The sequence below is a fragment of the Theropithecus gelada genome, chromosome 16, assembly GCF_003255815.1.
Source record: "Theropithecus gelada isolate Dixy chromosome 16, Tgel_1.0, whole genome shotgun sequence".
NCBI classification, from domain to species: Eukaryota; Metazoa; Chordata; class Mammalia; order Primates; family Cercopithecidae; genus Theropithecus; species Theropithecus gelada.
The window spans coordinates 36,787,235-36,806,735 of record NC_037684.1 but is presented as its reverse complement, the minus strand read 5'-3'; the positions used below and the strand labels follow the sequence as shown (position 1 = coordinate 36,806,735).

Here is a 19,501-nt window from a genome sequence, read left to right as displayed (position 1 = left end):
TAAAAGATTCAAAGGAACCTACTAAAAAACAAAAACAAAAAACATCTATTAGAAGTAATAAGTTAGTTTAGCAAAGTTATACGATACAAAGTAAAAAAAAAATCATATACCTATGTTTTATTTTATTTTTTGAGATGGGAGTCTCGGTCTGTCACACAGCTGGAGCACAGTGGTGCAATCTTGGCTCACTGCAACCTCTGCCTCCCGGTTTAAGCGATTCTCCTGCCCCAGCCTCCCGAGTAGCTGGGATTACAGGTGCCCACCAGCTTGCCTGGCTAATTTTCGTATTTTTCGTAGACACAGAGTTTTACCATGTTGGCCAGACTGGTCTTGAACTCAGTCCCAAGTAGCTGGGATTACAGGTGCCCGCCAGCATGCCTGGCTAATTTTTGTATTTTTCGTAGAGACAGAGTTTTACCATGTTCGCCAGACTGGTCTTGACCTCAGGTGATCCGCCTGCCTCAGCCTCCTACAGTGCTGAGATTACAAGCATGAGCCACCACGCCCAGTCTATATATATGTGTGTATGTGTGTGTGTGTATATATATGTTTTAAATATTACCAATGTACAATAAGAAACCAAAATTTTAAAAACAAGAGTTCACCCACCCCCTTATCTGTGATTTCTCTTTCCATGGTTTCAGCTACCTATAGTCAACTGTAGTCTGAAAATATTAAATGGAAAATCCAAGAAATTACCAATTCATGTTTTAAATTACACCCCATACTGAGTGGTGTGAATCTCACGTCATCCTGCCCAGGATGTAAATCATCCCTTGCAGCATATCCACTGCTGTATACCATACCTGCCATTAGTAACTTCCGGCATATCCATGCTGTATACCCTACCTGCCTGTTAGTCATTTGGATATGCTCATTAGTGATCTTGGTTATCAGATCAACAGATCACAAGAAGAAGGATGAATAAAGTACAATAAGATATTCTGCGAGAAAAGATCACATTCATATTTGTTATAATATATAGATATAATAATTGTTCTATTTTACTATTGTTATTGTTGTGAATATCTTACTATGCGTAATTTATAAATTAAACTTTATCATAGGTACATATGTATGTGTAAGAAAAGACGTAAGTATATATAGGGTTCGGGGCTATCTGCAGTTTTAGGAATCCACTGGGGGCTGTGGTGTGTACCCCCTGTGGACAAGAGGCGACTACTATACCACTAGCTCAAAAAAAATACTTATGTATTTTATGTGTAAGTCTAATGAAACATGTACGAGATCTATATGCTGGAAACTACCAAATGCTGATGAAAAATATCAAGGAAGAACTAAACAAATGGAAAGACGTAACGTGTTCATGTACTAAAAGAAGACCCCACATGGAAAAAATGTTCTATCCCAGTTGATCTATAGATTTAATGTAATTCCACCCAAAATCCCAGAAGGATCTTTTTATAGATAGACAAGATGATTCTAAAATTTATATGGAAAAGCAAAGGATCTAAAATAGCTATGACAATTTTGAAAAAGAACAAAGTTGGAAGAATTATACTACCCTATTTTAAGACTTACTATAAAGCTACAGTAATCAAGACAGTGCAGTACTGGCAAAAGGATACAAAGAGATCAGTTAACAGAACAGAGAATGCAGAAATAGACCCAAATAAATATGGCCAATTGATTTTTAACAACAGTGCAAAAGCTACTCAAAGGATAAAGTGTAGTCTTTTCAACAATGGTGTTAGAACAATTACATAACCATACGAAAAACCAAACAAACATATCAACCTTAGCCTCACACTTTATATTAAAAAAAAAATCATACATCTACATATAAAACTTTTAGAAGAAACACAGGAGAAATCTTTATGACCTGTGATTAGCCAAAGAGTTTTTAAATATGATAGTAAAAACATGAATCATTAAAAAAAGATAAATGAACTTTATCAAACACTGTTAAGAGAATAAACAAAGCAAGCAAAACACACATCCAACAGAAGATTTGTATATAGAATACACAATGAACTCTTAAATTTCACCAATGAGAAAACAACCAACCAAATAAAACATGGGCAAAAGATCTGATGACACTTCACCATAGGGGATACATGGAAGACAAGCACATGAAAAGATGTTCATTAGCCATCAGAGAAATGCCAATTAAAACCACAATGAAACACCACTACACATAGAATAGCTAAAATTTTTTACAATTGACAATACCAAGTGCTACCAAGGGGGTGGAGCAGTTGGAACTCTTATATGTTGCTGGTGGGAATGAAAAGGGTACAGCTACTCTGGAAAACTGCTTGGAAGTTCCTTATGTAGTTAAACATACACCTAGCATACGATCCAACAATCCTACTTCCTAGGCATCAGCCCTACAGATATGAAAACTTATGTTCACATAAAAACCCATACATGAATGTCTGTAGTGGCTCTATTCATAATCACCTAAAATTGGAAATAATCTGAATGGTCTTTAGTGGGTGAACAGATAAGCAAACAATACATCCATACAATGGCACACCACTCAGCAATAAAAAGGAACACTCACTAGTACTTTCTGACACAACAATTCAGATGAATCTCAAAGGCATTATGCCAACTGAAAGAAGCCAGTCTTCCAAGGTCATATACAGGCATACCTCAGAGATTTTGCTGGTTCCATTCCAGACCACTGCAAGAAAATGAAGATCGCAATAATGCAAGTCACACAAATTTCTTGGTTGCCCAGTGCAGACAAAAGTTATGTTTATGATATACTATAGTCCACTAACTTTGTATTATGTTTGTAATAGCATTATATCTAAAAAGAAATATATATGACTTTATTTAAAAATACTTTCTTGCTAAAAAATGTTATCATCTGAGCCTTCAGCAAGTTGGGATCTTTTTGCTGGTGGAGGGTCTTTATGTTGACGGATGCTGACTGATTAGAGTGGTAGTTTCTGAAGGCTGGCGTGGTTGTGACAATTTCTGAAAATAAGACAACAAATGAAGTTTGCCACCTCAAATAACTCAAATAACTCTTCCTTTCATGAAAGATTTCTCTGTAGCACATGATACTATTTGATGGCATTTTACTTAGAATTTCTTTCAAAATTGAAGTCAATCTTTTCAAACCCTGGCACTGTTTTATCAACTAGGTTTACGAAATATTCTAAATTATTTGCTGTCATTTCAACAATGTTCACAGCATCTTCACCAGGCATAGATTACACCTCAAGAAACCACTTTCTCTGCACATCTGTAAGTAACTTCTCATCCATTCAAGTTTTATCATGAGATTACTGCAATTCAGTGCATCTTCAGGCTTTATTTCGAATTCTAGTTCTCTTACTATTTCCACACATCAACAGTTACTTCCTCCAATGAAGTCTTCAAAGCTGTCCACGAGGGTTGGAATCAACTTCTTCCAAACTTCTGTTAATGCTGACGTTTTGACCTCCTCCCATGAATCGTAAATGTTCTTAATGGTATCTAGAATGGTGAATCCTTTCCAGAATTTCAATTTACTTTGCCTAGATCCATCAGAGGAATCACTATCTATGGCAGCTATACCCTTGCAAAATGTATTTCTTAAATAATATGACTTGAAAGTCAAAATGTACTCCTTGATCCATGGCTGAAGAATGAATGTTGTGTTTGCAGGCAGGAGAATAACATTAATCTCCTTGAACGTTTCCATCAGAGCACTTGGGTGACCAGATGGACTGTCAATGGGCAGGATTATTTTGAATGTTATCTTTGTTTCTGTGCAGTAGATCTCAACAGTGGGCCTAAAATATTTGGTAAACCATGCTGTAAAACAGATATGCTGTCATCCAGGCTTTATTGTTCCATTTATAGAGCACAGGTAGAGTGGATTTAGTATCATTCTTTAGGACCCTAGAAGTCTGGAAATGGTAAATGAGCACTGGCTTCAATTTAAAGTCAGCAGCTGCATTAACCCCTAACAAGAGTCAGCCTATCCTTCAAAGTTTGGAACCCAGGCACTGACTTCTCTCTAGCGATGAAGTCCTAGATGGCATCTTCTTCCTATACAAAGCTGTTTCATCTACATCGAAAATCTGTTATTTAGTGTAACCATGTTCACAGCTCATTGGTTTCCCAGGTGAAGGATAGGGGAAAAGAGTGACCAGAAACGAGTATCACGATGTAACCTGTAAGGTGATGTATGCTAATTGTGGTGGTAGCTACACATTTACACATGTGTGAAAATTCATAAAACTGCACACCAAGATTAAAAAGTAAATTATACATTATAGTTTTTAAAAACTTCAGTTACCAATGGATGGCCATGACTTCCAATTCTCTCTTCCTCTGCCCTCTCCTGTGGGTCCATAACCCAAATATCTCATGTCCTCTGGATAACCCATCATCACCTCAAATTTCACATTTCATAAAATGAATTCATTACATTTCCCCCCAAACCTCAAATGAAGAGCACCACCATTCACCTAGTCACTTAAGCCAAAAACTTCCTTTATAAACAGGTGTTGTCCTTGAATGTAAGTTCTGTGAGTTATAGCATTATGACATAGGAAACATATATTTGGTTCTGCCTCCCATCCCCAGTTCCTGACATGGTTTTAGAGCTCCTAAAACCATTATAGTTTCCTAAAACTCTTACAGTATTGGGATGATAAGAGCATCTTTTATTATACTTGATCTTAGTCCTCCAGTAATAGACACAAGAAGTACTAAGAGCCTTGGTATTTTACTACCAGGAGAGATAAGAGTGTCTTTTTGTATGCTAATGAGATTACTGGTGGCTGAAAGCTCCAGAATAGCATCAGGATGGGGGATGATTGCCAGAGGAACCAATCATGTGATCAAGGGAAACTTTCAGCTCCACCCACCCCAACTCTGGGAAAGGGAAAAGGACTGGAGATTGAGCTCAATCACCAATGGCCAATGATTTAATCAATCATGCCTACATAATGAAGCCTCCATAAAACCCCTAAACAATGGGGTTCACAGAGCTGCTGGGTCAGTGAGCCTCATGTCAGGAGAGTGGGGTACCCCAATTCCACAGGAGCAGAGCTTCTGTGCTCAGATCTTATCCTATGTACTTCTTCATCTGGCTGTTCATATGGATTCTCTGTAATATCCTTTATAATCAACTGGCAAACGTGAAGTGTCTTCCTGATTTCTGTGAGCTGCTCTGACAAATTACTGAACCCAAGAAGGGAGCCATGGGCACCTAGAAATTATAGCTTGTAGGTCAGAAGAAGTACAAGGGTCTAGAGTTGGCAATTCGTGTCTAAGTGGGGGGCGTCTTGTGGGACTAGTCCTCAACCTGTGGGGTCTAACTCCTGGTTGTCAGAATTAAACTGTAGGATACCCAGTTGGTATTGGAAGAGGTGGAGAATTGTCTAATGGGATGCATCTGGTGTCAGAATGTGTGAGTATAGAAGAAGTTGTCCTTTTAGTAATCTGATATATATATAGCACTGCTCTATCTCCAGTAGCTCTAGCAAGCACTAGATAAGTATTTTTGTTAAGTAAATTAAAAAGTAAGACTAAGACTCTTCCTTCATTTGACCTACACCCAATCAATCATGTAGTTCAGTTGATTCTTTTCTCCATACCACTGCCACGCTCTTAGTTCAGACCCTCATTATCTCTTGCCTGGATGCTGCTGCAATAGCTCCTACAGATGGCGTGTCATTTTGCCTACTCAAAGTCACATACACCCCTTTGTAGGAAGTGCCCTTTAAAAACTCTCACTCCCATACTAATTTACTCCCTCCCTCTACCATCGATGATTTGCACTGGGATAGGTAGCCAACCCAAGCTGAGATTATCAAAAACCTTACCTATACCCTAGTCCAACGTGTAACTGACCTGTCAAAGGGTAGACACTAGACCTAAATAAGACCAGAGTTGACCTACCCATGAGCTTATGGATGTGAAAACAAAAGAACTGAATCAGTATCCTTCTCTGGGTGCCTGGACTACAAGATACAAAACTCAGATCCTGGTAGCTATGTTCTACTATTTGAACTGAAACCAATGTGCAAGGTTGCAAGAGAATGAAATAGATATGCTGAAAGAAACAGATATAAGAAATGGGAGTGAACCACCACAGTACCAAACTACCTATATATAGTTCACAAAATGTGTCAAGTTTTCTCACAACTTCGTCATTACACTTGCTGTACTCTGTGCCTGAAATGTCCTCTTCCGCATTTCTCAAAGTGGCTAACTGCTATGTAGACTTGGTGATAGTCACCACCTCCTCCAAGAATTGTTCTATTTCCCTCCAGTCTGAGATTGAGCCCTTCCCTTGGAACTCCCTTAGTACCCTGTGTAGAAGTTCATCACAATACTTCTCAAACATATTTTAGTAATACTGGTTTATTTATTACAGGCAGTAGAATCTGGCAAAGACTATGTCTTTTATTTATAAGTAAGCTGTGTCCCCCAATATTTTACTTGGTCCACTTAGTTTTACATTAAGTGCTCACCCTATAATCAGGGATGGAGAAACAACACAGAAAAGAAGGAAGAAGTATCTAATAGTACCTCATCCTTAGAGCATGAAACCACTGGAAGCTTAACAGAAAGGAAAACTGAATGGTCTGATCATTTTTTAAAATGGAAACAAAGTAGAACAGCAAAGTAACACAACATTCTGAGTAAAGAAGTGACTATACTGACTAGTATACGAATAATTACAGAGCTAAGATCATGAAGTGTGATGTAAATTTTTGAAGGAAATAGTACAGCCAGGCTTTACTTTGAAAAAAATCATTTTTTCTTCAATATTCTCTTTCTCCCAAAGAACATTCCCCAGCCAAGCCTTCTGTGGTTAGGATGAAAGGTAACAACAAAAAAAGCAGACAAATACATTTCTAATACTCGGGTTTGGAAAAACCTGACCTCTTTCAGGTACAAAAAAGATTTATGTCATTAAAATTATACATTTAGGAAAAAAATTAAGTAGGAGCAAATCTCCCATCCACTCCTATTCCAGAAGAGAATTTCCCTGGTCAAGAACAATCATAGAAATTTATTTTCTGGGATGATCTGCTGGTTGGTTTCCCAGGCAGGGCCTCTCATACTAAAAACCTATAGTTTGGGGCCCAGTCCTCAGCTCTGCAGTCAAGAACCATATCATTTAAGATCGTCAAAGTGGTAAGCCTCAGAGAGATTAATTTATACTACAACAGCTCTACATTCCGTCAAACTTCTTATCAAAATATTAGGATTATTAATAAACTTAAAGTGGTCTTGTCTTTCCTATCTTAGGCAAATTTGGGCTTGTCCTTCTAACTCTTGGTATGAGAAAGACTGTTAATTTTTAAAATAAACAAAACCCAAAACTAGGTTAGAAAAACAAAGTGGCAGACTCCACTAGTTGCCTACCAATCCCTTATCTCATGCTAAAAGAATCCTGATTTTATTTTAGTTATTTGCTTCAAGGGAGGCTGGTTCTCAGGGGTTGAACTTTGATTAGTAAATGAATCTCAATAACAACATTTGCAATTTCATTAATTAGCTTAAGAAAGGTTAAGTGATATAACCTGGCCAATTGGATGTGAGGTGAATGGCGGGGTGGGGGATGGCATGGAGCGTCTGTCTGGAAAGTTTCCCTTAACTGAAAAAGGGACCCAAGAAGGGATTCGTTGTTCTAGTAGTCTATGAACAATGCTGTGTGTGGATATAAAAGCTGAAGGTACTGCAGTCCTCTTGCAGCTATGTAAGGACAAACCTGAGAACAATAACCAACACGCTGAAAATGGCAGAGTAGAACAAGAGAAAGAAATTGAGTCTTTGGTGATGCTGTTGAGCTTCAGAACTAATTTACCTGTAATCATCCTATTGCTGGAATTCTTAGTTATATGAATGTATAAATCCCCTTCAAGGTCTCAGTATTTTAAATCAGATCTCTACTAATTCTAACCATCCTAACTACCACAATAACAAAACTGACCAGGGAGGAGACTTTATGGGATCTAATCAAATTCAAATTTTAACATAAAGTTCCTATTTCCTCTAAAAAAGTTCAAGCAGGCCGGGCGCGGTGGCTCAAGCCTGTAATCCCAGCACTTTGGGAGGCCGAGACGGGTGGATCACGAGGTCAGGAGATCGAGACCATCCTGGCTAACATGCTGAAACCCCGTCTCTACTAAAAACACAAAAATACAAAAAACTAGCCGGGCGAGGTGGTGGGCGCCTGTAGTCCCAGCTACTCGGGAGGCTGAGGCAGGAGAATGGCGTGAACCCGGGAGGTGGAGCTTGCAGTGAGCTGAGATCTGGCCACTGCGCTCCAGCCTGGGCGACAGAGCGAGACTCTGTCTCAAAAAAAATAAAATAAAATAAAATAAAATAAAATAAAATAAAATAAAATTAAATTAAATTAAATTAAAAAGTTCAAGTTTAAAATACGAGGTCAAGAGGACTAAGCTCAGATGTTAAAATTATTTTTACTTACCAGTTTAAAACCCTGCAGGGGCTCACTTGCAGCTTTAAGGATATAATGCAAAGTCTTTAGCATGGCACACAAAGCATGTCATTAACTGATGAGTGATTACTGTGATTAACTGTCCATTCTTTTTAGCAACTTTCTTACTCATCCTAGGTACCAGAAATAGAAAGAATTATTGCAGTTACTAGAATGAACCAAATAGTCTCCTCTCTCCATTCACTAGCAAATGCTGCTTTCTCTATTTGGACCACTATTAACTTGTCCTTCACAACTCAACTTGCATTCTCCTCTCCTCCCCTACCCTCCAAGTATATTGTTGCTGTTGGTTTAGAAATCTCTCTCCTTTATTAGACTTTTGAGCTCCCTGAGACTAGGAAATATCTCCATCATGTATCACAATTTCTGACATACAGTAAGCACTAAAAAATCTTTGTGGAGTGAATTAACGAACCAAACTCGGAGGCAGCCATAAGTTCCTTCCATTACAGTACAAGACAACACAGATTTATAAAATACATCTATCACCAGAGAAAGTTGTACTGAACAGCACTGTTCTAAAGGGTTTCTAAATTATTTCAAAATGATTGAACACTAGTTATATTTAATTTATCACAAAACGTAAGACCAGAATGTTACGACTTTTTCAGAAAACTTATGTCATTTAACAAAGATGTATTATAAAACATGATGCTATAGACCAAGGATACAAAATGGATAAGAGATATTTCTTTCCCAGTAATACTCTTGGTCTGTAAAGACTACCGGCTAAGCAGCTTTACAATAATTATAAATGTTATTTACCAGTTCTTTCCTAATCAAAACTATGGAGTCCAAACATAAAATCTTTAGTGAGCAAAAAGGAAATAATCCCAAAATTTTCAAATTTTTATATACATTTCAAGCTAATGTAGGCTGTGTAATATATGAGGATAATTCTGGTTAAAGTACTTAACATGGTACACAATAAACATTTAATAAATGTGTGCTGAATCTGAATCAACTGTATGAAGAGATGAACAAAGTATTTTTTCCAAGTTTAAATCTTCAAATACCAAGGATATTTCAATACTCTAAGTTTCTGTAAAATAGTAAAACCATTTTTTATATAAATAAAATTAGTGTTATATCTTTATCATATATCTTTTTATCAATATTATTTCACTGATATATCCTACTGATTACATGAAGTAATTTTCTTTTTTCCTTTTTTTCCTTTTAACAACAACACTGGCCTGAGAATATATGAAGTAGTTTTATAAAAGGCATTTCATTAGAAAGTTATTGAGCCATGGAGTTACCATATGAAAGATGGCAGAATATGCCACCCCAAAACATGTAACTTTGGCATAAGGATTATTTTGAACTAAAGGCACTTGAAATCCAGCAGATGCAAGAAGGGCACTCTGACTTTCCTTTTTCTTCCTGAAAAGTGAAGATGAAACTCTAATGTAAAAGCTGTCCTTCCTGTACCTGGAGAAAAGAAATATTCTTATCACCCGAGATGGGGACCCGAGGCAAATCTGAACCAACCAACCTTGTAAAACAAGCCCTTATCTTCCTAGCCATTTCTCCATGATTAACTGCCCTAGCCCAAGCCCCTGTGTCTTTTTAAGTTTTTACAATTTACTACTCTTTGTCCAATTTAGTACATATATGTCTGGGTCATCATTTCCCTATGGAGGCATACATGTAAAAATCTGTATGCTTTCCCCCATTAATCTGTCTTATGTCAATTTAATTCTCGGGTCCAGCTGGAGACCCTGAAAGTAGAAGTCAAGTTTTACCTCCCCTATACAGGCAAAATATTCTCTCATTCTAATAATAAAGATGACATTTTCAATGTTACTTGTTCCTTCAATATAACAGAGGTGAAATATTTAAAAATTAATATTAAAGGAAAAAACAAACCCTACCTTGTTCCTTCGTGGTTTACGGAAATGATCAGCTTATTTTCTATCTCTGTAAGGTATTAAAGATCCATTTGGGGCTCCTCTAAAGAACCGGGACTTCTGATGGCAAGATTCTTAGTGACAAATGAAAGAATCATGACTCTAGGTCAGAGCACTCTAAATCTGGAAAAAAGTAAGTTAACCTATTTTCTCCGGGGAGTGAAATAAAACCAGAATAGAATAGAAAAAAAAAAAAAATTCTCTGAAAACGGAATGAGGTGGGGGAGTGTGGAACTCGTTTTTAAGGTCAAATTTTTGATTATTGAGTTTCTTTAACGTAAGGAATAAAATATGTAAGAAAGATGCTTCCCACTTACAGAAATGTATACTAGAGACCCCTGAGGACAAAGAGGCTATGACTGCTGTACCAACCAATTTCAAAACTACCACTTGCTCTCCCTTTAATATCGGACTCATTTCTTGGTTCTCTCACTAACTTTTCACTATTATGAGTACATGTATGGGTTTTTATCAAAATTCCCATATATCTCAAAAAAACAGGAGCATAATTATATTATGCATAAGGAGACCATGGGATGGTATAGACCAGAATACCATAAATTTGCAAAAGCACAAATCTGTTATCAAGAGGTTTTTTCTTTGAAATATTTAAAGTTCTCGAAGAAAACAAAAATGTAAATATATTCAGATGAAAATTTTGACAGTATTAATTTATCATTTTAATTTGGCACAAACATTGTTCTATATCAAAATATACCTATGAAAAATAGCGTATTAAGGACAAAATCACATATTTAACTCATTATTTAAATCCCTTTTTTAAAGAATCAAAAATCAGTCTTACTCAGTATTTCTTTTTCTTCTTTGCACTGTCTCAAATTTATGAATGTAGAATTGTAAGTGGCATACTGATATACACTTGGATTTTCACAGTAACTGATCTTCAGCAATAGCATCCAAACTAAACCAGTTTAAGTTGTTTAACTTAATCCTTTTAAAAAATTATTGTTAAAATGTAAATTGATCATTTATGAAAGTAGTTTTACCAGGGAAACTTCAATTGGTACTAAGAAACCACTACTTTAAATTTCAAGCGCCTTGTACAAGTTAAGGATAGGAAGAAACTAAATAGAAGAATGAAAATTTACTTCCTTTAAATGGGAAAGAAGGAGTCACAAAATGACTTGTGCTGACTGCATAAGGCTTACATAGCTTTCTGTCTTCCTTCTTCACCAACATGCAGGGATGCAGCATGGAGGTTGAAAGTACCAACCTATGAAAGTAGATGATCAGGGAATAAATCTTTAGGCTAAAATATTGCAGTACAGTGCTAAAAGGGCTTGTAACATTTAAAATTGTCCTGAAGTCCTAGGTAAGCATAATCCTAAAGTTGGAATAAGGGTAATTTACAAAGAAATTCAGAGAATGGAAATAAACCACAGAGCCAAATAAATTACATTTGAAAGCAAAATTTAGTGCAAAAGGTGCCAGTTTATCTCTGAATAGTTATTCATTCAATATATGATCACTGAATATCCAATATGGGTCTGGAACAATGCAGTGTACCAGTGTGCCAGTCTCTCTAACCAGAAATTTCAGAACAAATTATTTCCTCCCATTCTTTTCACTTCCCAGCCACTCTAGTAAACAATTCTTATACATTCTGCCTTAAAAAATGTCTTCCTTGTGTATCCTCTGTCTCTTCATTCCTACTATCACTTCTTTAGCCTTTTCATTGTCTCTTAATTAGTACTTCCTCACTGCAGTCTATTCTATACACTGATACCAGAGTTATCATCCCTAAAATATCATAAAAATGTTTTCATTCATAAAACAAATATTACTAAGTACTTGCTATGTGCCAGGCAGGTACTGAGGATACAGCAGTGTAAAAGAGAATGGACTTACATGAAACTTGCACTCTAGTAGGAAAGACAGATAATAAGGCAAAAAAGCAAGACATATAAGATGAATAATGATAATTGCTACAGAGACAAAATTTTAAAGGGAGGACAAAATAAAAAGGTGACATAAAGAAGTGGTTAGAGTCTTAATCTGGTGGCCACGAAAGACTTCACTGAGAAGGTGATTTCTGATTAAAGATCTCAACGAAGTAAGGGAGCTAAGTAACATTCTAGGCATAGGGAGCAGCATGCATAGGAGTCCTCAAGTAGGAAGAGGTTAATGTGGCTTAAAGGAATGAACAAAAATAAAAGGGGGATTTACAGGATACGAAGTCAAAGGTCACCAGGAACAGACGTTATAGAATCATGGAAGGACACAGGTACCTAAACAACTCATGCTCATTTTTATTTATATTTTTATTTATTTTATTTTATTTTTATTTTATTGACAGGGTCTCACTCTGTCAACCAGGCTGGAGTGCAGTGGTGCGATCACGGCTCACTGCAGCCTCAACCTCCCAGGTTCAAGCGATTCTTTTGCCTCAGCCTCCCAAGTAGCTGGGATTACAGATGTGTGCCACCACGCTCAGCTAATTTTTTTAGTTTCAGTAGAGACAAAGTTTTGCCATGTTGCTCGGGCTTGTCTTAAACTTCTGGCCTCATGTGATCCGCCCACCTCAGCCTCCCAAAGTGCTGGGATTACAGGCATGAGCTACCATGCCTGCCTCATGATCTCTTATTTAAAGACTGTATTTGGCATCTCATTGCTGAAATTCTTTAACAGCCTTCACTATTTGTCACTCCATTCTACCTTCCAACCCTCTCTCCCTACTTACCCATCCCCAAAGATTCTACCTGAAGACAGTAAAAATGAAGAAGGCATCCACAATTGGAAGACATTATGAAACTTCATTCACCGACTTCTAATCATCACATGTGCCACTCTAGTAGAGAATCCCTAACATTTTCAGTAAATACTGTACGAATGTAGAAGCAGGATAAAATGATTGAGACCAATATTCTACAGCATACTTTAAAAAAAAATTACCATCAACTGTATTAACATACATTTAATCAGGAGGAAAGCCATGGAGAAATACTAATGGTAATTAGTTTACATTTAATGTCTTATAGGGTGATTTTTCAAATAATAAAACATAAAAGAAACTGACAAATCAACCCATAACACATAACTGAAACCTATATTTAATATGTTTCCACGAAAAACAAGAAAAAAATTGAAGAGCAAAAACTTAGACAAATTTCTCAAAATATTTCTCAACTCTAGCACAAGAAGCCACCAAATTTTTGGCTACTTGTTCCTCCAGTATAATCCTTAGCAACTTAAAATCTCTAACATCTAAGTTGCTACTTCAAAGAAAAGACAGTTTTCAGATCTCAGTTTAGACTTAATTCCACTCAACTGTCTCATTTATTCAGGGACAGCAATATACATACAGTGAGAATTCAATGGCTTCTATTCCTACTAGCTGTGTAATCTTGGGCAATACATTTAATATCTCACCTATAAAGTCTCTCATATATTTGCTATACAGATTAAATTAGGTAATGCATGTAAAAGTCCTTTTCCTCTGTGAAATACAGAACAAATGCAAATGTGTGTATACTCCATCTTGAATAGGACTGGGTAAAATAAGGCTGAGACCTACTGCGCTACATTCCCAGTAAGTTAAGGCATTCTTAATCACAGAATGAGATAGGAGATCAGCACAAGATACAGGTCACAAAGACCCTGCTGACAAAACAAGGTGCAGTAAAGACGCGGGCCCAAACCCTGTAAAACAAAGATGGCGACGAGCGTGACCTCTGGGCATCCTCACTGCTACATGCCCACCAGTGCCAGTACAGTTTACGAATGCCATGGCAATGACAGGATGTTACCCTATATGGTCTAAAAAGGAGAGGCATAAATAATCCACCCTTTGTCTAGCATATAATCAAGAAATAACCATAAAAATGAGCAACCAGCAGCCCTCAGGGCTGCTCTGTCTAAGGAGTAGCCATTCTTTATTCCTTTACTTTCTTAATAAACTTGCTTTCACTCTACTCTACGGACTAGCCCTGAATTATTTCTTGCATGGGATCCAAAAACCCCCTCTTGGGGTCTAGATTGGGACCCCTTTCCGGTAACAGTTCTATTAAACTTCCAAGGAATAAATAATTTATATGATAAATAAGCACCACAAAATATAGAAATTATCACAATTCATCTTGTATAATTAGTAAAACTGTAATATTAAAACAACAATTAAAGGATGAAAATAAAACAATGGAAATAGATGTGAACGCATGAGTGTGAATACATGTGTCTATCTGATGAGAAGCACTATTACAGAACTGCTACAAATCTGTGGAATATAAACAAAACCAGTCAGTTCAGATTTGTTTCAAAAGCAATTTCAAGGTTCTTAGCACTTAGTTCACTCTCCAGCCTTATTTTATTTTATAGCACAGTATCCTCTGCCACCAAATCGGAATCCTTATTTTCTGTTTTAAAGTCACATTTTGATACTTCCTTGAAAGACGTTTCATTTCAGCACAAACTCAAAACTCTAACATCCTCCTGTAAGCCTGTGAAATCAAAACAGGTTATCTATTTCAAAGATACAATGATAGGACAGACAGCAGGTAAATATTCCCATGACAAAAAGGAGAGAAGCAAAAATTAAGGAGTAATCAGCCCCAAGCAAGTCGCAAACTGAACAAAGCAGACATTGAATCTTACAACTCCAGAATAATCTTTCAGCCAGGGCCAGGCACAATGGCATATTCCTGCAGTCTCAGCTACGTGGGAGGCTGAAGTGGAAGAATTGTTTGAGCCCAGGAGTTCGAGTCCAGCCTGGGCAACATAGGTAGACCTCATCTCTTAAAAAAATACACACATACACACATAAAATAATCTTTTGCTGTATGTGCCATCACCTGGACACGCTAGGACTGGGCAGGGGTGAGCTCCCAAGGCCTCAGGCAACCCAGCTCCCACGACTTTGCTTGGCTCGGCCCACATAACTGTTCTCACAGGATAGAGTTGCACACTGGTGCTTACAGCTTTCCCAGGCCAGGACTGCATGCTGCCAGTGGCTGCAGCAGCAGCCCCACTTCCAAGTCCCTCACAGGCATTGCCCTTGTAGGGAACCTCTGTGGTAGCTCCACCCCATGGCAAGGTTTTGCTCGGGCCTGTAGGCTTTCTATGACATTCTTTGAAATCTTGGTGAAGAAAAGCACTCTTCCACACCTCTTGCACTCTGCACACCTGCAGAATTAGCACCACATAGACACTACCAGGCTTACTGCATGCGTCCTCTGGAGCTGTGGCACAAGCCACATCTAGGCTCACTTGAACCACAGCATGTTGCTGCCACAGTCTGTGGAATGTACCTTTTGGAGAGGTGAGTCAAGCTGCACCTGAGGCCACTTGAGCCACACAGGTGGAGGAGCCAAGCAGCACCACACTGGCATGCAAGGAATAGACACCTGAAGTCCTGGGTAGTGGCCCATCTCCTAAAGCCATTCTGCCCTCCTCAGCCTCTGGGCCTATGATGGGCGGTACAGCCTCCAAGATCTCTGAAATGCCTTGGGGACCATTGTCCTGATGACTAGCACCTGGCTCCCTATTCATGTTACTCTCTTTAGTAACTGGTCATCAGGTCACACTCTTGTTTTGTCTTTCCAAACATTCTTTTTCATTCTTTACATGGCCAGGCTGGGAATTTTTGAAATTTTTATGCTCTGCTTCTCTTTTAACTATAAATTATATCTTTAAATCATCCCTTTGCCCCCATAGATCACTGTAAGTGGCCAAAAGTAGCTACACAGCATCTTGAGAACTTTGCTACTTAGATTTCTTTCACCAGAAATCCTGGTTTGTCATTTTTTTTTGAGACAGTTTTGCTCTATTGCCAGGCTGGAGTGCAGTGGCGTGATCTCGGCTGAATGCATCCTCTGCCTCAGGTTCTAAGCAATTCTCTGCCTCAGCCTCCCGAGTAGCTGGGATTACAGGCGCCCACCACCAAGCCGAACTAACTTTTTTGTATTTTTAGTAGAGACGGGGTTTTACCATCTTGCCCAGGCTGATCCTGAACTCCTGATCTCATGATCCGCCTGCCTCAGCCTCCCAAAGTGCTGGGATTACACAGGCATGAGCCACCGTGCCCGGCCTAGTTTGTCACTCTTAAATTCCACCTTCCACAAAGACCCAGGGCATGGACACACTGCAGCCAAGCTCTTTGCTGCTAACAAGAATAGTCTTTATTCCAGTACCCAACAAGATATTCCTCATTCACCTCTGAAATCTCATCAGAATGGTCTTTACTGTCCACATTTCTATCAATATTCTGCTGATGACCACTTAAGTAATCTCAAAGAAGTTCCAGATTCCCCTAGTTCTGGAGATTTCTTGGTGTCTTCACCAGAATTACCCTTAATGCTCTGTTCATGGCAATACAGGCTTTTCTAGCCTGCTCCTCCAAATTTTTCCCTCTACAATCTATTATTCACTTTCAAGCTGCTTCTACATTTTCAAGTATTGTTATAGCAACAACTCCACTCTCTCAGTACCAATTTTGTCTTAGTCCATTTTCTGTCGCTGTAACAGAATACTTGAGACTGGATAATTTATAAAGAAGAAAGGTTTATTTTGGCTCACAGCTGTGAAGGCTGGGAAGTCCAAGATCAGGTGGCCCATCTGTTGAGGGCCTCGTGATGCTTCAACTCGCAGCAGAGACCAGAAGGTCGAGTGGGCACATTTGAAAGAGACAGGGGAATAAGGAGGCTGACCTGCTTTATAACAACCAGCTCTCACAAAAGTTAATGCAGTCTCATGAGAAAGACATTAATCCACCTTAAGGACCTACTCATCTCTTAAAGGTACTACCTCCCAACACTGCCACATCAGGGACCATGCCTCAACATGACTTCTGGTGGGAACACATCATATTCAAACCACAGCACCCTGGAAGAAAAAATATATTTTTATGGTATAAAAATACTTGCATTACATACTATTACACATATATAGTTTATTATGAGCATTCATTATTCAGAGCGCAATAAAAATTTTAACTAAGTTCAATATGCCATGTACAAAAAAATTCCAGTGATATGGTTTGGATATTCATCCCCTCCAAATCTCATGTTGAAATGTGACCTGCAATGTTGGAGATGCGGCCTCAAGAGGTATCTGGGTCATGAAGGGTAGATGCCTCATGAAGGGTTGGTGCCCTCCCCATGGTCATGAGGGAGTTCTTACTTAATCAGTTCATGTAAAAGCTGGTTGTTTAAAGGAGCTCCTACTCCCCTCTCTCATTTCCACTCATGCCATGTGACACACCTGATCCTGCTTCACCTTCCCCCAAGAGTAAAAGCTTCCTGAGGCCTCATCAGAAGCCAAGCAGATGCCAGTGCCACACTTCTTGCATAGCCTGCAGAACTGTGAGCCAAATAAACAAATATCTTTTTTTTGTATCACTCAGTCTAAAGTATTCCTTTATAGCAATACAAAATGGACTAATACAAACAGTCACACATGATTCTAACAACACCTTGTATTTACAGATGAACTGACGTTTGTGTACATGGGGTACCCAGAATTTAACCCAAACTCAAATATTAAGCAACCAGCATACTAAGTACTTAATGATTAATGAATAAATATTCGTTGACAGAAACTAAATACATGATCAATAAAAGTAAAACTTCTGCCTGGGCAACACCATGAGACCTTGTCTCTATAAAAAATTTTTAAATTAGCCAGACTTGGTGGCATGTGCCTGCAGTCCCAGCTATTCAGGAGGCTGAGGCAGGAGGATTTCTTGAGCCCAGGAGTTTAAGGCTGTAGTTAGCTATGATCACACCACTGAACTCCAGCCTGGGCAATGGAGCAAGACTCTGTCTTGAAAAAAAGGAAAAAGAATAAAACAATAAATTGGATTTCATCAATATTAAAAACTTTGCTTTATAAAAAGCCCTGTTAAAGAGGATTAAAAATACAAACTATATAGTGGCTTACACCTGTAATCCCAGCACTTTGGGAGGCCAAGGCAGGCGGATCACCTGAGGTCAGAAGTTCGAGACCAGCCTGGTCAAAATGGTGAAACCTCATCTCTATTAAAAATACAAAAAATTAGCCAGGCATGGTGGCACATGCCTGTAATCCCAGCTACTCAGGAGGCTGGGGTAGGAGAATCGTTTGAACCCAGGATGGGGAGGTTGCAGTGAGCTGAGATCAGGCCACTGCACTCCAGCCTGGCAACAACAGCGAAACTCCATCTCAGACAAACAAACAAAACTACAGACTGGGAGAATATATTTTCAAACCATGTATCTGACAAAGGCTACAATATATAGCGAACTCTCAAAACCCAACACACACACACATCCAATTAGAAGACAGCCAAGAGACATGAAGAGATATTTCACCAAAGACATACAAATAGCAAATAAGTACATGAAAAGATGATTAACATGAAGAGCCATTACAGAAATGAAAATCATTCAGTGAGTACAATGTATGTTATTCAGGTGATAGATATTCTAAAAGCCCTGACTTCACCACTAAGCAATCTAGGTATGTAACAAAACTGCAACTATACTTGATACATTTATACAAATAAATAAAAAACTTTTTAAAAAACTACAATGAGATACCTCTATATACTTATCAAAACAGCTAACATAAAGCCAGGCACAGTGTCTCACACCTGTAATCCCAGCACTTTGGGAGGCCAAAGAGGGCTGATCACTTGAGGCCAGGAGTTTGAGATCAGCCTGGGCAACATGGTGAAACCCCGTCTTTACAAAAAATACTAAAATTAGCCCGGGGTCATGGTATGCACCTGTAATTCCAGGTACTCATGCGGCTGAGGCATAAGAATTGCTTGAACCCAGGAGGCAGAGGTTGTGGTGAGTCATGATCACGCCACTGCATACCAGCCTGGGTGACAGAGCAAGACTCTGTCCCAAAACAAACAAACAAAAAGCTAACACTAAAAATAGTGAAAATAGTGACAAGACCAAATGCTGGTAAGGATGAGGAGAAACTGAATCACTTATACATTGTCGGTAGGAATGTAAAATGGTATAGTCACTCTGGAAAAGAGCTGGCACTTCCTTTATAAATTAACATGCAACTAAAACATGAGGGGCAATTGCACTCCTGGACATTTGCCCTAGAGAAATGAAAAATTATACAAAACCCTGTACACTAATATTTATCACAACTTTATTTAAAATAGCACAAACTTGAAACAATTCAGCTG

At 38.3% G+C, this 19,501-nt stretch overlaps 1 protein-coding gene across 1 annotated transcript in view; it reads right to left on the bottom strand.

Moving 5' to 3' along the window:
- TANC2 (tetratricopeptide repeat, ankyrin repeat and coiled-coil containing 2) overlaps positions 1-19,501 on the bottom strand; it is a 481,882-nt gene that overhangs the window by 394,145 nt on the left and 68,236 nt on the right. The window lies entirely within an intron of this gene.